At 40.6% G+C, this 17,496-nt stretch overlaps 1 pseudogene; it reads right to left on the minus strand.

The window, feature by feature from the left end:
• Positions 1 to 15,766: 15,766 nt before the first annotated feature.
• LOC115731076 lies at positions 15,767 to 17,257 on the minus strand (annotated as a pseudogene).
• Positions 17,258 to 17,496: the final 239 nt, after the last annotated feature.

Consider the following 17,496-nt stretch of genomic DNA (forward strand, 5'->3'; position numbering starts at 1 on the left):
TAGGCGTAAACTTTGGTATGCCTACAAAAAGATTTGTGGTCTACTATGTTCTGTTTAGTGAATCGGATCAAAGAAAGCAAACCTTTCTGCTTCAAGGGATCGAATGGTGATAAAATTTCCTGAGGTTTTTTAGAGACTAGTAAAAATTACGCAGGGAAATTGCATTTTCCAAAATTCCAATCTCTCTGCATGTTTGCTGTCTTTATTCAACAAAGTATAAATCGAACTCGTCCGCAGCATGGGATCGATAAAATAAAAGGTCATAAGCAATCCTCATCTCACGCCAATATGCAGAGTTGATCAGTAACAGAAGAATGCAGAGATTTCAGAATATTTCTTGAAGTAATTTCTTTTACCCTTGGGGTGGTCTCGTAAAAGGAAAGAAAGAATGGTCCCGCACCAACTATGTTGTCTAGAAAAGTTCGATGATGGAGTGATTCTTTATACTAATTGGATCTCATCTCCTTAAGATGATAATTTCATGCTCCGCTCTAGTCCTCAGCTGCCTCTAGTTGTCCTACAAACTCTATACAATCTCCGAAACAATCACTCAAGTTCATTCCGGTTGCCCGAGAATATGCATGGGGCAGAGTACTCTTCGCGGGTTCATCAAGATACATATTCAGGAAAACAAACAAGTTGCAACCTCTTAGAGATTTAGAAAGATCCTAGCTGGTGAAGATAAGGAGCTATCCAAACGAGCATGTGGCGCTCTCCTCTGCCGGTCGGCAAGCATTTGCCGCCATTGATGGAGACAATGTAGTAGTGTTCAAAGTCAATTTCCGGCGCTTAAGTTTGAATACAAATTCTTCTAAAAAAATGACTGCTTGACTTAAATCTAGATCTACAGTCATTTACAAATAAGGCAATTTTTCTAATTCCCTATCTACATTACTCTGCTAAATATTAGAATCTGATGGACAATTCGGAGCATGGCTCTAATAATATGACGAAAAGAATGATCTCGAATAATCAGCCTACTAATTCGTCATGGGCCAAACCCATCTTAAGAAGGCAGGGACACAACAATGCTTTTAGGCCTGTCAATATAGGTAGATCGAGGTTCGATATGAGCATTTAATACACCAATGACAAAAAAGTTTATACGTATTTTGTTGCTTAATAGTAGGAGATTATGAAATGATTTCTTGTAACCCCGGATAGGATTAGAGAGTTATTTAGTCCTTTGAATTCATTAACCGCTGTCTTTAACCATTATATGTAACCATATGTAAACAGTTACAAAGCCTATATATTTCTTGTAAACCTTTCTCAATCAATTACAGAACTCAACGTCTTTTTATAATTAGATTTATCTTTACTTTGCTATAATTTATCTTTCCTTGCATTTACATGGCTAGTCACGATTGCGTCTAATCTTCGTACCTTTAAGTTTCTTGTCATTTACATTCCTGCCCCCTTTATAACCTTTGTCGATTCATGTTGATTCATCCATATTCTCGAAGGATCTAATAGAAGGAATTGAACAAGTCGTCGGAATCTCAATGGCGAGTAAGCTAGCCCACTTAGTCCCCATCGAAGTCAATTAGTTATTCTTGGTCTAATTTCGATCAACTCCCACGTCGTCCCACTTTTGATGCCTTCGATTCCCCATGCGTTCTTCTGAACGAGCTTTCTATATATCATTGACTTTTCTTCGTCTTAATGATGAGCTTATCTGGTAGTTGTCACTCGTATTACAGAACATGAACAGCTTCCCAGAGGTAGTTGTCCTGCAATCCCAGGAACGAATGTCTTCTTCAAATAAATGCTTCATCTTATTAAAGTGGCTCACATAAAGCCCCCACAGAACTATCCTACATTTAGATTGTTACACAACTTGTGCTCGAGGGATGACTTCTTGTCTCCCAAGGGACGATGAACAGCACCGGCAAAGTTTTGCACCGGAGACACCTCATTTCTTCAAGATCATACTCTCTCACACACTTCGCACTGTAAGTTCTTTTCTTTAAGCGTTCTTTTGGATGTACCAAGGCTTGGAAGGCTGACGCGTTCTACGTGCTAGCCTTTTCTTTCGAGTCAGTTCGTGTTAAAACATATCCGGCACTGCTTGTTTACGAGAAACTAGGGTATTCCGAAGATGTTTATGAGAAAGTATGGCAAGTATCTTCCTGAAACGGTGCGTTTGAGGGTTCCGAACGGTGGAAGTTGGAGTGTGGAATTGGAAAAATGGGATGATATGGATTGGTTATCAAAGGGATGGAAGGAATTTGCGGAGCATTACTCAATTTGTGAGGGCCACTCCTTAGTCTTCAAGTACGAGGGGGACTTAGATTTTCACGTGCTCATATTTGACAAAAGGGCAACGGAGATAGATTATCCGCTAATGAATGCTAATGACCGCAAGAAATCGAACCTCGACGCTGTCGAATTTGTCCTGCCTAAAATGGGAGATGTTAATGATCACTGTAATCTCGGACTAGGTTCCAAATCGAAAGGCTTCCAAACTGATCAAGAACTGAAGCTTTTAGTGCACGATTAAAAAGGTGTGTGAATCTTAGCCTATTAGTAATGCATGTGCTTTGTCTCATTTTTTTCTTACGTTCTCTGCCTGACTAATTCAGATCGGATGGAAAGTTCCAAACGTAAGTCCAAATTGAAGATTGGTACACCGATACAGTTTCGCTTTGGGGCTTCGTCCGTGGACAAAGCCCCTGAAATCCGAAGCTTTCGGGCACTGCTTCCTTAATTTATGGGGAAATTTCCACGAGATGAGGCTTCCTAGCTAGTGAGCTATCGGTTGTTATTACTGTCTTGCTTCGTCCATCATCATTCCTCAAACATCGCAGACGAAAGCATACAGAGTGTACTTGTTGGAATTATGGATAGAATGGAACTTTCATTAGCTGTCAGCTCTAGTTTCACCATGTGTACGACACGTTGCCTTGCAAAATAGGCAAAGTGTTTCATACTTTGGATTCTCGTTTTGACAATGGTGCTGATCCATCAAATGAGCGGCGGTACTCGGGGTCGCGTTTCTTGCAGCGCTTTGGATAGCAATCCACGCAGCGACATAGACATGTGAAATGCCGGTAAAAGCTGAAAAATTATAGCCATGACGTGATCTCGCAACTAAATTATATCTATATAGAGGTTGATGACCCATAAGGAGAATTTGAAGCAGAAGATTGGGATTGCAAATTCAACAGCAATGGGCTAACTTAGTGTGGGGTGATATGTATAAATTTGTGCAAGTAGGGAATGATGTTGGAATTTCGTTGCTGGTGCTGTACATGGCGAGGAAACAAGTCCTTATCGTTGGAGGAAGCTCGTCGATTTCGGAGACACCCCCATCTGCAACATTTCCATAACGAGCATGACATTAGTGTCAATTTTATGTAAGTGTAAGCGTAAAATCTCAAGGAAATTAGGATAATATCGCGTACTAACCTCTCTATGAATATCGTCAATAGCTAAAGTTCTTCCCATTAGCCGAAACCGTCATCAACTTCGTCCATCATGTATGGTGATCATCTCTTCGAAAGCTCCACATTGCGGTTCATAGACCATTAAAGCATTCAATAAGTAATGCTCCATCAGTTTATCTCGACAAAACTCTATCTTGCTCAACCCTAAATCTACCCACCACCTAAAAGAGATTGAAGAACATATTAGAATTCAAATTACTAAGCTTTTTATTGGTTGATCGCTCAAAGGACCGGCTTGGTACATATAGTATTTTTTTTTTTTGGACGAATGTACATATAGTATTAAAACGTTAGTTTTTTTTTTTTGGGAGGGGTCCAAACATTAGTTCAATTTCTTGAACTGAAGTCCGAAAAAGGTATCAAAAGAAAGTCATCCATGTACATTATGGGTCATTAGAAAATACGAAGTAATAAAAGATAATGGGAATGGACCTGTTGGGCTCACTAAATCTTTCAATTACAAGACCCAATCTTGAGAGAATTAACGGATCATTGAAGAGAATATTAACAAGACGGTAATCTGCTTCGCTTGACATAGTCATGTTGAAAAGATTCAAATCTAACAAGTTTCCTGAAAAATTAAGCTCTATTTGAATCTTAAATTACGCGTCGTTATAAATTTATAATAGGTTCTGTCCTCAAATTGTTCTCAACACTTGCAGCACCTCTCACAATACCAGGCTTCGCTACCATTCGCTCGGTCCCTGTTTCGCCTATGAGAAGCATCCGTGTGAACAGTAAGCTGCTCATTTACCAGAAGCTTTTGGGCAATGTGAGAAGAAATTGAAACACCCATTAGATGGTCCTGCAGTAACCTTAGCTTTTTGTGATGACCCTCGAGCGTACCTCTGATCATATCGAGGGGCAATGCGCCTTGCTTGATAGCATTTGATCCTTTGGCACAGCCAACCATACTTCAACTTCAAATGTTCCTCTCAACGTCTTTGCAGAAAATTTAGGATGCAATATAAACATCGGTCGCTAATTTTTGGCAATCCATTTCGTCGTGGTTCAACATGGTAACGATAGACATCCTCTCCTTGTGGAGCTAGCCACCATAAACTGTCTGGGAGCATCCCTTTGACACTTAGCCTCCATAGTCTCTGCAATCCTGGGCCATTTGATGCCATACCCACTGTAAATTGCATACTTTTTTTTTAACCTGTCTGTTTAAAATTGAGATGGAGATTCAAAGTCTCAAAAGAGCTTTTGGACCTGACATTCAAATTCAAAATGGGCCAAGGCTTCGCAGTGGGAAGGTCTTATTGAAAAACCACTTTAATCCGTGCCACGAGGACTTGAAATACTTGGACAAATTTTTTAGTCGGGTCGCATATCGATCTGGTTAACAAAATTCCATGATTTTATCTTAAAAAAGTATCCATATTTCCTCAATTTGGAAGAATGCTATTACGGAACGAGAACGTGGGAATATTAAGTTTGGATTTTTTGTTTAATCTAACCATTGTGGTTGGTAAAAAAAAAAAAACAATTTCAAATGCTCATTACAAACTGAGGTTGTTTTTTTTTTTTTTTTTCATTTTGATTTAAAGGGATGACTGGAGGGACTTTTGATCAACAAATCTGTGAAAATTTCAAAGACAAAACATGAGAAGTCAAGCTTTAAACTCACCTCATGTTCAACAGTAACTAGATATAAGGGTCTAAGTTAGCCCAATTATAATATGTCACTAAGTAGAAGATTATCACAGATTGCTATTCACACATGTTTGTGTATTACACGACCGTTGTATTGAGCGCCTTCTTAACTTCTAATATGGAATTTTATGTTAGTCTGAAATGTAAAGTCAATTAAGAGAGAAGGTTCCCATTGATTGTGGCATTAGAAGAAGAAAATCAAAGATTATGTAATTTATGACATGAATGAAATCTCTATATGATAAATAGAAACGCTTACAGGCTAAGCAGTCGAATCAAAGGGCAAGGCCTGGAAAAAAGCACACAAGTGATCAGAAAGATTTGGACTTGATAAAACTTGTTCCTTACGCAACTCAAAGCACAAAGTTATTCTACACTTTCGTTTTCTACGACATCCTTATTAAAGTTATTCCTTCCAAGAAAGCAGCCACGCATTCTTACCAGAATCCCATGATTGAACCGTTCATGCGAAAGTATCGTCCAGGTAATTGGATGACGGCGCATTCCGATACTTGAATCTTGGAGAGTGGCAGAAGGTAATCAACGTGAGGAAGTTGATCTTCCAATTGCATCTTACTGATGAATAATTGAGAGAGGCTGCACCAGATGTCAACATGGTATCAATCATGAGAAGAGTATTCGAAGAGCAGCAAAATGATAGGGTTAACTACATCTGTGAGTCATGTAACCGACATAATCAAGTCAACCGTCATCAATGCCTTGAGTGACGCCCTCTCGATGCCAAGATCATTCAACGAGTACATGCCTAGTCTTCTCCATTTATTGATGTTTATAATGTTGGTCAAAGTAGTCAACTCCCCGTAAAAATTATGTAGTGATTTCAAATCTAGACGTTAATCATACTCTGGCAACTTTACGTAAGGCAGAGTTTGATTTTTTGGGAGTGATAGTGAAAAAGTTGATAGATAAATCACCTTTACTGCTACTCTACAGAACCGTACATGAGATTTTCACCTCATACGGTTCCTCGTTCAATTCTTTCGAAGTCATTGGGTCCTTTTCCTCGTTCGAGAATCTCCTCCCTTCTTCCACTCTAGCCCAAAGAGGGGGTCCAAATCTTCTAATCAAGATTAGAATAATTGAAATAGTCAGGCTAATGTTGATCAAAGAAACCAAACTGGTAACAACAATTTGGTAAATCAAACTAGTTGACAGGTTGGTCAATTGCTAAATATTGAAAATGGAAGGTGAGTAGTTCCGGAAAATGTAATGGCAAGGGCGCCATTGGTATATCTCCCAATGTATGTTGAGCCTAACATGCATGATAAGTGGAAAAATTCATAAACCTATTGCATTGATGTCACTTTAGTCCTAAACCTTTTAATTGTGCCAATTCTATCATAAACTTTTTGCATTTGTGACAATTGAGTCCATCCAGTCAATTTTGGCTGGAAATCGTTGACGTTGACATCGATTGCCCAACGTGGCATGGATGGCATTGATGTGGACATTTTTTATAAATTTTATTCTATAGTAGTTTTTTTCTTCCTTTTTTCTTTTTCTGTTCTTTACTCTCTCTCTCTCTCTCTTTTTCATAGAACACCGGTGATGGTCGGTGACCAACCCCCTGCAGCCCCGGGCGAGAGTCGGCAGCCTTGACTAGCATTGAGCGAAGGTGTCGCGGCCCTCGCTGGCACTCAATCAAGAAAAAAAAAATAGAGCTAAGAAAAGGAAAAAAAATTGTCAACGTCAACGCCTTCCATGCCACGTAGGACAACCGGTGTTCACATAATTTATTTTTAGTCAAAATTGGCCATATGGACTCAATTGATATAAATGCAAAAGGTTTAGTACTAAATTGGCATAATTAAAAGGTTTATGATGAATTGGCACCAATGCAATAGATTTATGACTTTTTTGATAATTTTTCCTCTAACATGCCAATTAACGTAAGAAAAAATCCTACAAAATGTACATCACCACTTAGTGGGCAAAATGGCCAACCAAATCCACGGTTAAACCGTAACAGCCTAGGCTCACCACACTTCCACTGCGCCACTTGCAGGATATTGTCCGCTTTGGACACACAATCCTCATGGTTTTGTTCTTCCGAGGGCCGCCCATACAACACTCAGAAAAACACGTCTTGCAAGTCTAAGGAGGGCCTAGCCATATAAACCAGCCCAAGACTTCCTTCCTAAGCGATGTGGGACAAGGGATGTCACATACTCCTCCCTTAGCAGCACAGTGTCCCCATTGTGCTCTCAACGGTCCACATATGCAGTCGGAAGTCGGCTCCGATACTAACAGTAACGGTCTAGGCCCACCACGCTTCCACTGCGCCACTTGCAAGATATTGTCCACTTTGGACACAGTCCTCACGGTTTTGTTCTCCCAAGGGCCGCCCATACAACCCTAAAAAAAAACGCGTCTTGCAAGTCTAAGAGGGCCTAACCATATAAACCAGCTCAAGACTCCCTTCCTAAGCGATGTGGGACAAGGGATGTCACATAAACTCTAAACAGTTTTCTGAAAAAGTTCGACAACTATTGGGATTAGACACGAGTGTTATCATAAATGGTTGTAGGATACTGCATCTCTAATAGGTCAGTAACAACCTCTTTCCAAAAGGTTTCAAAATGCCTGACTTTGCAATTTTTACCAGCGAAAATAAAAAAATTGACTATTGAACACATTGTTCAGTGTATAGCCTAACGTGGGAAAGCATGGACAAATGAGTCTTTAAGACTTAGGTTATATTCTTTATGTTTTTCAAAAGCTAATTTCACTTGGTATACTTATTTATCACCTAAGTCGGTGTATAATTGGGCAAAGATCAAATGACAATTTCATTCTCAATCTGATAAAACGATACCCCAAAATATCGATCGCTGATGTGGCTAGACTTTGTTGATATAATAGTTAGTCCTTCGATCAATTTGTTGTTCAATTTAGGAAATATTATAAATAGATGTCTCACTTCGCTTTCAACAAAAGTACACACGAATTTGGCTTTCGATGGATTCAAATTCAATCTTAGAAAAAAGTTTAAGGGCCAATGCTTTGCCAATTTATTTCAATTGATAATGAGAATATCTAAACACAAGCAGATAATTAAAAGACATAGATAAGAGGTCACATGAAGGCTTTACATAACACGTAACTTTAATAGAAAGTTATGAGTCAGATGTGAGTCTGACCAAGACGAAATTATTAACTAGATGTTGCGAATTTTGTGCTCGACAAGCCCCAAGTTTGCTTATCATTAAAGCCTGCCAAAATAAAAGAAAACAAGAAAAGATAGGGCTAAGGGTTGTCAAATTTACTCGTTTGGCATTCAGAAGTTCATTGAAGTTTTTTATCTACTCTTAAAACATGGCCCAATAAAATTAATCAGAAAGCCAAGTTATCTGAGTAAAGAAGATTCAATAAATGAAAGATATTGCAAATAGCACCATTCATGGAATTATAGCACAATTAATTGTATTCTTTTCAAGAAATATATTCAAGAACAATTCGATAAGAAAAAAACAAATTTGGCGATGACAATGGTGCATATAATGACTCTTGATTATCATATTTAAAAAAAAATCGAATGATTGATGATTCATTCAATTAATTTTAAAAGGGACATATGTTGACATCAAAATATCATCAACTTTTGATTATTATCTACAAGAAGCAAATCAAGTTGATAAATAATTTTATCAAAACAATCGACAACTCTTTGATGTAGTCATCAAACATCAATTATCTATGCGAACCTTCATCAGTCAATAAAATTGTCAACAGCAATTGCATATTTTACTTAGTGTTGGAAGTCGAAGGTAGTAATGATGAATTGATTGAAACATAACTGTTGGATGGTTATTTTATAATTTATTATTACAAGTGTTGCTTAATAGTGGGAGATTGCGGAATAGTTTCTTGTAGTCATAGATAGGATTAGGAAGTTATTTGTTCTTTCAAATTCAATAACCATTGTATGTTACCACCATGCGTAACCATATGTAGATAGTTATAAACACCAAAAATTTATTCATTGTAAAATTTTCTCAATTAATCCCTCAACTCAACGTTTTTTTAATCTTTATCGTGACTTTTCTACCATTTATCTTTACCTGCATTTACATGGGTGGCCATGATTGCCTCCAATCTCCGTACCTTTAAATTTTTTGACATCACTTGCCTATCCAAAATCAATAAAAGACCCTTTACAACCTATGTCGATTCATCTATATTGTCCGAGCATATTTTATCAATTTTTGTGAAACAATGATTCTCTCTAGTGATCAATGCACAAGTAGATTCGGATTGAAGTCTTGTAATCACTTATCTGAAATAATAAGAATGGATTTTTAAAGCCAGCATTGGCATTGAAGGAGGAAGGTCCATAAGAGGACTAGTCTTTCACATTTTGATCAACTTACATCACAATGAATGAAATTGAACAAAATATTGAATGTTACCCAAATATTAGCTGAAAAAAATTAAATATAATCCACATAAAAATGGCGGACTCACAGCTAAGGAATTTATGAAAGCTAAAGTTCTTCAGTTTGTAGCAGTATCCAATTTTAAATTTCCAATTCTTGGTTGTAGATAGAGGTGGCAAAATGGATCAAGAACCATATATTAACCCACTTTTAAGTGAGTGGATCATAAATGGGTTGTTTAATAAACTTAAGTGCGTCATAAATGGGTCACTTAACAAATCAATGGATCATAAATTGGGTTTTAAATGGGTCCTAAATGGGCGGTTACCTTACTATCTTAAGTGAGTCCCAATAAGATTTTCTGATTTTTCTTTTGTTTTTTCATTTTTCTATTTTTGGCTTTTTTCTTTTATTATGAAATCCGCTGCCACCGCTTGGTTGTCGCCGCCTTTCGCGCCGCCGTCCACCCACTGCAGCCGCCAGTCGTGGCAAGACTTGACTTGAAGAAGAAATGTCTACACGCTCCTCGTATAGTGCTGTTCTGAGGCACTTTCGATGAAAGACATGGAGACAATCTCGCGCAATCATGAAGAAGGGCTTGGGCATATTCATGCCATTCAACAGCTCAAGGGCAGTCCACTTCATCGATTATTTTCATCCCCGATTCAGCATTCTTCTTCCTTTCCGCGAGAGCATTCTTTTTCCTTTACTACTTTCTGTTCTATTGAACACATTTTGGTCAGAAAGACGACAATTAGCATTTTCACATTGGACAGGAAAAAATGAAATAAATCTAGTCCATCCATCTGCACCCTGGTCTTATAGGAAAAAAATGAAATAAATTCGGTGGCTGGGCGGCTCACCAACCCGTCCGTCGGTTGAGGGATTTAATATTGAAGTGTTTTACAAATATAGGTTGGGTTGAGTATGGATCAGATATGGATTGGGTCAAAAAATTCGTGTTATGCATAAATGGGTCATAAATGGGTTAATGAGTCAATTTGGATTGGATCATTTATGACCCAATCCAAACTTGACCCCAACCCACCCATTTGACACCTTTAATTGTAGGAACTACTAGTAAGATTGTTCCAGCAATAATTTTCCTAGATGCCTAGGTTAATCTAGACTCCACAGAGGATCTAATAGGTTGACCATCTTAAACGTGATTCATACCAGTTGAATTTGAGTGTATTATCTTTCCATTTTACCCTAATCATCTCAAACGCTTAGAAAACAATTCCCTTCTTTAGCTCGGCATGCAAAAAAGTCTTTTAATTGGCGATGGTCATACTGATTACTCATGCAATATTAGAGATACCACAAGAACTCGATATATAAATGTGTCACTTTATAATTACGAGCAACTACCAAATCGTCCCACTTTTAATGCGTTCGATTCCCAATGTGTTCTTCTTAACGAGCTTCAGAAAGCATTCACTTGTTTATTGACTTTTCTTCATCGTCATGGTGAGATACGCTAGCTGTTGTCCCTCGTTAACATCATCACAGAAGATGAGCAGCTTCCCAGAGGTAGCTGTAATCACAGGGACGAATGTCTTCTCCAATTAAATGCTACATTCAATTAAGTTGGCTCAAATAAAGCCACGACAGAACTGGGGTTCGATTCAGATGTTACGGAGTCTCGTGCTCAAGGGATGACTTCTCGTCTCCGGAGAGACGATGAAGAGCGCCGGCAAAGTTTTGCACCGGAGACACCTCATTTCTTCAAGATCATAATCTCTCCGACACTTCAAGCTGGATGGCTTGTAAGTTCTTAAGAATTCTTTTCGACAACAAGCCTTTTCATTCGAGTCAGTTCGTGTCAAAACATAATCCGGCACCGCTTGTTTACGTACTTATGATGACTTTATATGTCGTAAAACTAGGGTATTCCAAAGATGTTTGTGAGAAAGTACGGCAAGGATCTTCCGGACACCGTGCGTTTAAGGGTTCCGAACGGTGGAAGTTGGAGAGTGGAATTGGAGAAATGGGATGATATGGTTTGGTTATCAAAGGGATGGAAGGAAATTACGGAGCATTACTCAATCTGTGAGGACCACTTCTTAGTCTTCAAGTACGTCGGGGACTTGGATTTTCACGTGCTCATATTTGACAAAAGTGCAACGGGGATAGATTATCCGCTAATGAACGCTAATGACGGTAAGAAATCGAACCTCGACACTGTCGAATTTGTCCCGCCTAAAATGGAAGATGCTGATGATCACTGTAATCTCTCAGTTGGACATAAAAGTCTAGACGGTTTCTGGCCGAAGAGAAAAGAGAAGGATGAATTGCATCCAAAACCATATCATCACAAGCCCTCCAAAGTGCTGAAATCTGATCCTATTAGTTTCGTCGATGATGCTACTACTTCGCATGCAATTGTACTCGGATTGGGTTTCAAATCAGTAGGCTTCCAAACTGATCAAGGAGTGAAGCTTCCGCCGCATGATTCCAAAGGTATGTGAATCGTAGCCTATTAGTAATGCATATGCTTCGTGTCAATTTTTTCTTATGTTCTCTGCCTGACTAATTCAAGTAGGATGGAAAGTTCCAAACGTAAGGTGAGCCTCGCTGTGATGCCCTGGATTTTGAACGCTAAGACAAGAAATTAAATGAAGTGGGGCACACTCTTATCTTTTTCTCTTGGTCAAAGGCGGTAGCCCTCAACCCTTCTTTTCTCTCTCACTCTCTCTGTTTTCTGTCGTTCCTCTCCCCTGCACCGATTCCATCATCTTCTTCACTCTTCTTTCAGCTTCTGCCGTGCCACACCCCTCCCCCAACGACACCGAGCACCATCCTCAGTCACCACACTATCTTACATCATCACCACCACCATCGAACATCCATTGCCTCCGTCGCAGCAGCTCCCACAGACCCGAACATCTCTGTGCCCTGTTCTACGCCTACTGTTGCTTTGCTAGGGTTTCTGCTGCTGCAGCTGCTCCGGACGCCTCCGGCCAGCTCAACCAGCCTCCGGCCACCCTCAGTCGTCTCACGAATCACCACCACGAAGCCTCGATGCCGCTGGAGCCCCAGAACAGCCCCGGCCAGCTTGCCCTGCACCAAGTCCCCTGTTTTGGACTGCTGCAGCTTCTGTTCGCTGCTGCCCAAGCTCCCTCCGGCCACTGCGAACTACCTCCGACCATCCACAGACCTCCCTTGATGTTTTCCAGCCATCACCAAATCAAGCCGCCGCCATAGCACTCCGGAACAACCACGAACAGCCCTGCACAGTCCCGGTTCCCCTGTTTTTCCTGCATCTGCTCCTCTGTTTTGTCTGCTGCTGCTGCTGCTTCTGTTTGCAGCTCACAGCCGCTGCTCTGGCCACCCTCTGCCACCACCACCACCTCCTTCGACTTCCCTCAGACCTCCATCAGCCGTCCCCATCGTTGTCTCGGCCGTTCACTGCCCGGAACAGTGGAGAACAGCCGCCTCATCCCCTGCCCGTGCCTGCTCTGTTCTGTTCATGAGTGCCCTGTTCGGGCCTGTTTCGTGGGCCAACGGGCTGGGCAGTGGCCCTATCTGACCAGGGCCGTGTCCTGTAAAATGGGCCGTGTAGGCCGGCCAAGTTGTCCGAGAGCCTAGGCCGTGTGCCGGGGCCACAGGCCAAGTGTCCGAGAATTAGAGCCCAAGTGGCCTAGTCCGGGGGCAAAGTTTTCGGGCCAAGTCCAAAACTCGTGCGAAGGGATTTTCAAGGATCGCCGACCTACTGGCCTCGCGTAATTGACGGTGAGTCAACCTCTAATCCTTGGCTAAGTCGTTAATTACGTTTGGATTAGTTTAATTAGATTATTAGGATGTTTAGGTAGATTAATTAGGGCCGGTTTAGGCTAGAGACTCGGTTTAGGTTAAATGGCCCTAATTAATTGGATTAATTTGATTGAGGCTAGTTTGGATGGAATAAGTGATTAATTGATAGACATTACTTGATCGTGAGCGAATAATAGGTCAAGAATGAGCATATGACTAATTGATGATTTGAATTTAATTACATGCGATTGGATTGAATGTTGTCATTGAATTATTTTTCTACGCTCGATTATAATTTATATGGATTAATTGATGAGATGCCTTGGTGGATGGCTATCCAAATTAATTGATTGGTTGAGTTTTGATCGCTCGGTTTGTGGATGCGAGATCGCATGGATAACATGTGCATTTGTGTGATTACTCAAGAAGTCTTGTTGTGTGAGCATATCGTGTGAGCATTTGACTAAATGCGGATTATAAATTGGCTATTTGCTGAATATGCTTGAGTGGTCACACGATGGATTATTTCCGGCAAGTTCGCACCGTGCCGGTTGTACGGAATCTTACGACTTGTCGGATGCCTCGTCGCCCGTGCCGTGCCGGTCATACGGATCACGTGGATTGTCGGATGCCGGTCGCGACTTGAGACGGACCGAAACCCTTACGGGGATTCCCGATAGTACCATGTCGTGCCGGTCGTACGAGTCACACGAGCTATCGGATGCCGTAGCCGGAAGTAAGGGACGAAGCTTGGTCCCGCCGGTAGACACAGCAAGTCGTAGTGTAAAGTCACACCGGTCATGTGCAATTGGGCCGGATAGTCGTTAATAATCGGACCACGTGTGGTGTCTGCGTATGCGATTGACATGATATCTATGGATTGTTATGTGTGACATATTATGTTGAGTATTGCATATCATGTAATTTTCAGCAAGTGAGTTGCATGTGATTGGAATATTTATATATTAATATGTGATTGACTGATAGGACCATCCGGACGAATCAACGCCTTAGCCGGACTTAGGTGTTGACTCATTGAGATTTATATCTCACACCATCGTTGTTAAACCATTTTCGGGTTCTAAGTGATGGAGCTAGTAATTCTTGAAAAGCTGATAAGGATGAGAGTGACGTAGCTCTATTTGGAGTAGGTACGAAGTTGATCCTACCCCGTCCCGAAGTATGGGACCAATTAGCGTGTCATTTCGGTTGACTCACGATGTGACTATAAATAAAATCATGTTTTTGAATTAGTACGTTTTCCTACTTGCCTATCCCTATTTTATATTTTTGTCCGAGAATATTATACATTTCTGCATGCGTAATTAATCTCATGGGTTGATAGCGTGCCTGGGACGCTATCCTTTTAACTCGAGAGACGAGATGACAGGGATGCCACGCGCTCAAGGATCGGGGCGTGACACTCGCCATGCTGGCTTCTCGTAGCTCGACTTCCGAACGTTCGCGGGTGTCTACGGCTCTCAAAGCAACCAACATATAGGAGCCGCAGTATCCTTCCTTCACAGTAGTTATCCAGTCACGTAATCTATTGAAGCATGATGTGGTAAGAAAGGATCCTGAGATAATTGTTTTTATGTGCAAAATTTGGACAGGAATGACGTGTATTACCTTCTTGTAAGGGACCATCGTATGCCTATATGATTCGGGCTTGCCTATTAGGTTATCAAATTGGGGTCTGGTTAACATTTCTTGAGTTAGTCATCATACGTTTTATGTTGTTACTCATAGATCTTTCGTTGATCAACCCTGTAGACTGTCCCAGGCGGTTTTCTAAAGGGACGCATCAATGAAAGCATGCAAACCGCAACTCTTAAATATTCAGACAGATCATGGCTAGTGAAGCTCCTGTACTACCCACAGCATGGCGCGGGAAAGCTCTCTGCCGGTTTTGGCGTGTTTCAGAGAGGAACATCTCTAAAGGAAGGAGATGTCTGTGTGTTCGAGCTTGTTAGAACTGATAACATTGAACTCAAAGTCTCCATTTTCAGAAAGAATGTCGAGACTTAGGTATGAACTTTTGTATGCCCGCAGAAAAATCTCTGCTTCGCTATATTTGGTTTAGTTAATCAGATCAAAGAAAGCAAACCTTTCTGCTGCAAGTAGTTGATTGGTGATGTAATCTGATGCTTTCTGGAGACTAGTGAAAATTGCACAGGGAAATTGCATCTTCCGAAATTCCGGGTACATGTGTTTATATACACGAAGTATAAATTGAACTCATACGTAGCTTGGAGAGTTGATCTAACAGAGACTTTAATATATTTCTCCAAGTAATATCTGTCACCATTGATAATATCTGTCACCATTGAGGTGGTCACAGAAAAGGAATGAAAGAATGTGCTGCACCAACTCTGTTTTCACGAAAACTGCAATGGTCTCTGGAGATCAATACATCCAGGTTCACAAGAATAAATCCAGCCATCCATCAATTACACAGATTTCACCTTGCAAAATTGATGAATGACATCAAGAGAATTATGAATATTATAACAATAATAAACCCGAATCGCCGTAAAATTTCCAGAACTCATGGTCGGCAGGTATCCCAATGTTCTTGACCTTAAGGCTTAGAAAATAAAGTAATAATACCATCCGTCAGTTAACTTGCTTGTATCCCCCCAAAGAAATCATCAGCAGTCGAACTATCCAGCGGCTCTGATGAGTCGAACACAGCCAGATCAGAAGAAACAGTACTACTTGGCTTGCCGTTTTTGTTTATGAGATTGCTGAAGCGGCCATTGACTTCTGCACCATAGATGTGCCCCATCTTGGAGCGTTTTGTCTCCAAGTATCTCTTGTTCTCCTCTGTTGTTGAGTTACTAGAGGGACTCTCCAAGCAATTGCCAAGCCGTAACCTTTAAGCCCCACATACTTTGACGGGTTGTTCGTCATCAGCTTCATCGTCCTGACTCCGAGGTCATGCAACATCTGCAGTATTAGTCAATATGTTAAGCACCATCTGCTATGAAAAGTTTGATGATGGAGTGATTCTTTCTTCTAATCAAATCTCGTCTTTTTAAGACGAGAATTTGAAGCTCTGCTTCAGTCACCAGCTTCCTCTAATAGTCCTACACATCATGTACAATTTCTGAAACGGTCACTGAAATTCATCTACCTTTAAATTTAGAATGACGGTGTTAGTTTATTGATCTTCTCTATTCCACAAAGCATATAATGACAATGACCAGGAGCCAACCTCATTCAGAAGCTAAATTTTTTAGGACCTCTCACATCGTTATATTTTCTGACTTAGAAATACCTGAGCGCCAATTCCATACTCTCTAAAGTCAATGGGCAACCCGGGTTCCACATTTGCTTCCACGGTGTCACACCCATCGTCCCGCAGGTTATAGGCACATAGTTTGTGCCCCGAACCTATGCCTCTTCCTTCGTGCCCTCTGAGGTATACCAGCACGCCCCTACCAGCCGCTTCTATCTGCTGCATCGCCTGTGCAAGCTGGTTGCCGCAGTTGCATCTAGCAGATCCAAATATGTCTCCTGTGAGGCATTCCGAGTGTACCCTCACAAGGACATCTTGACCATCACCAATGTCACCCTGTTCAGACGATAAACTACAAAGTGTGAATCACATGATGGGAAATATTGCTGTCTGAAGGAAGGGCATAAAACATAATTTTGGCATACCTATATCAATTGCCAGACACGTGCAGGCCCCCTTTTCATAAGCTTCAAACAAGAATTATTGTTCCCATCAGTTCACTAATATCCTAACGATCATTTCTCCCGCTGTCAAACATTCCTGTCCAGACAACGTTGTTATCCAAGATAAATTTGGTATTCCAAACTATGATTGATAAATGATTAGACAAATTTTTACTAACAAAATTCTCAGAGTTCACAACTAATCCATGCGAAACTCTCTGTATATTAGTTTTCTGAATTCATTCTATTAGTTTTTAGCAGTTAACTCATAATTTATCTCACCTTGACCATTTGCAATGTGCTCAATTCCATCTGATATCGATCTCTAGCAAGAGGCCATGAACGGCCCACGCATTGTAATTTTGCAGCAGCAGCAGCAGCGCGCTCAACTGATTCATTTCTTTTCAGGCGGTTGCTATGAATTTATGTATTCAACGAGTAGTGAGATCATTTCTCGATCCCACAGTAAAGAAGATTCTCAATATACAAATGAGAATACAACAGAGAAACCTAACTAGAAAAGAAGATGACTTTGAAATGGAGGGAGTACC

Source organism: Rhodamnia argentea, chromosome 5 (assembly GCF_020921035.1).
Source record: "Rhodamnia argentea isolate NSW1041297 chromosome 5, ASM2092103v1, whole genome shotgun sequence".
NCBI lineage: Eukaryota > Viridiplantae > Streptophyta > Magnoliopsida > Myrtales > Myrtaceae > Rhodamnia > Rhodamnia argentea.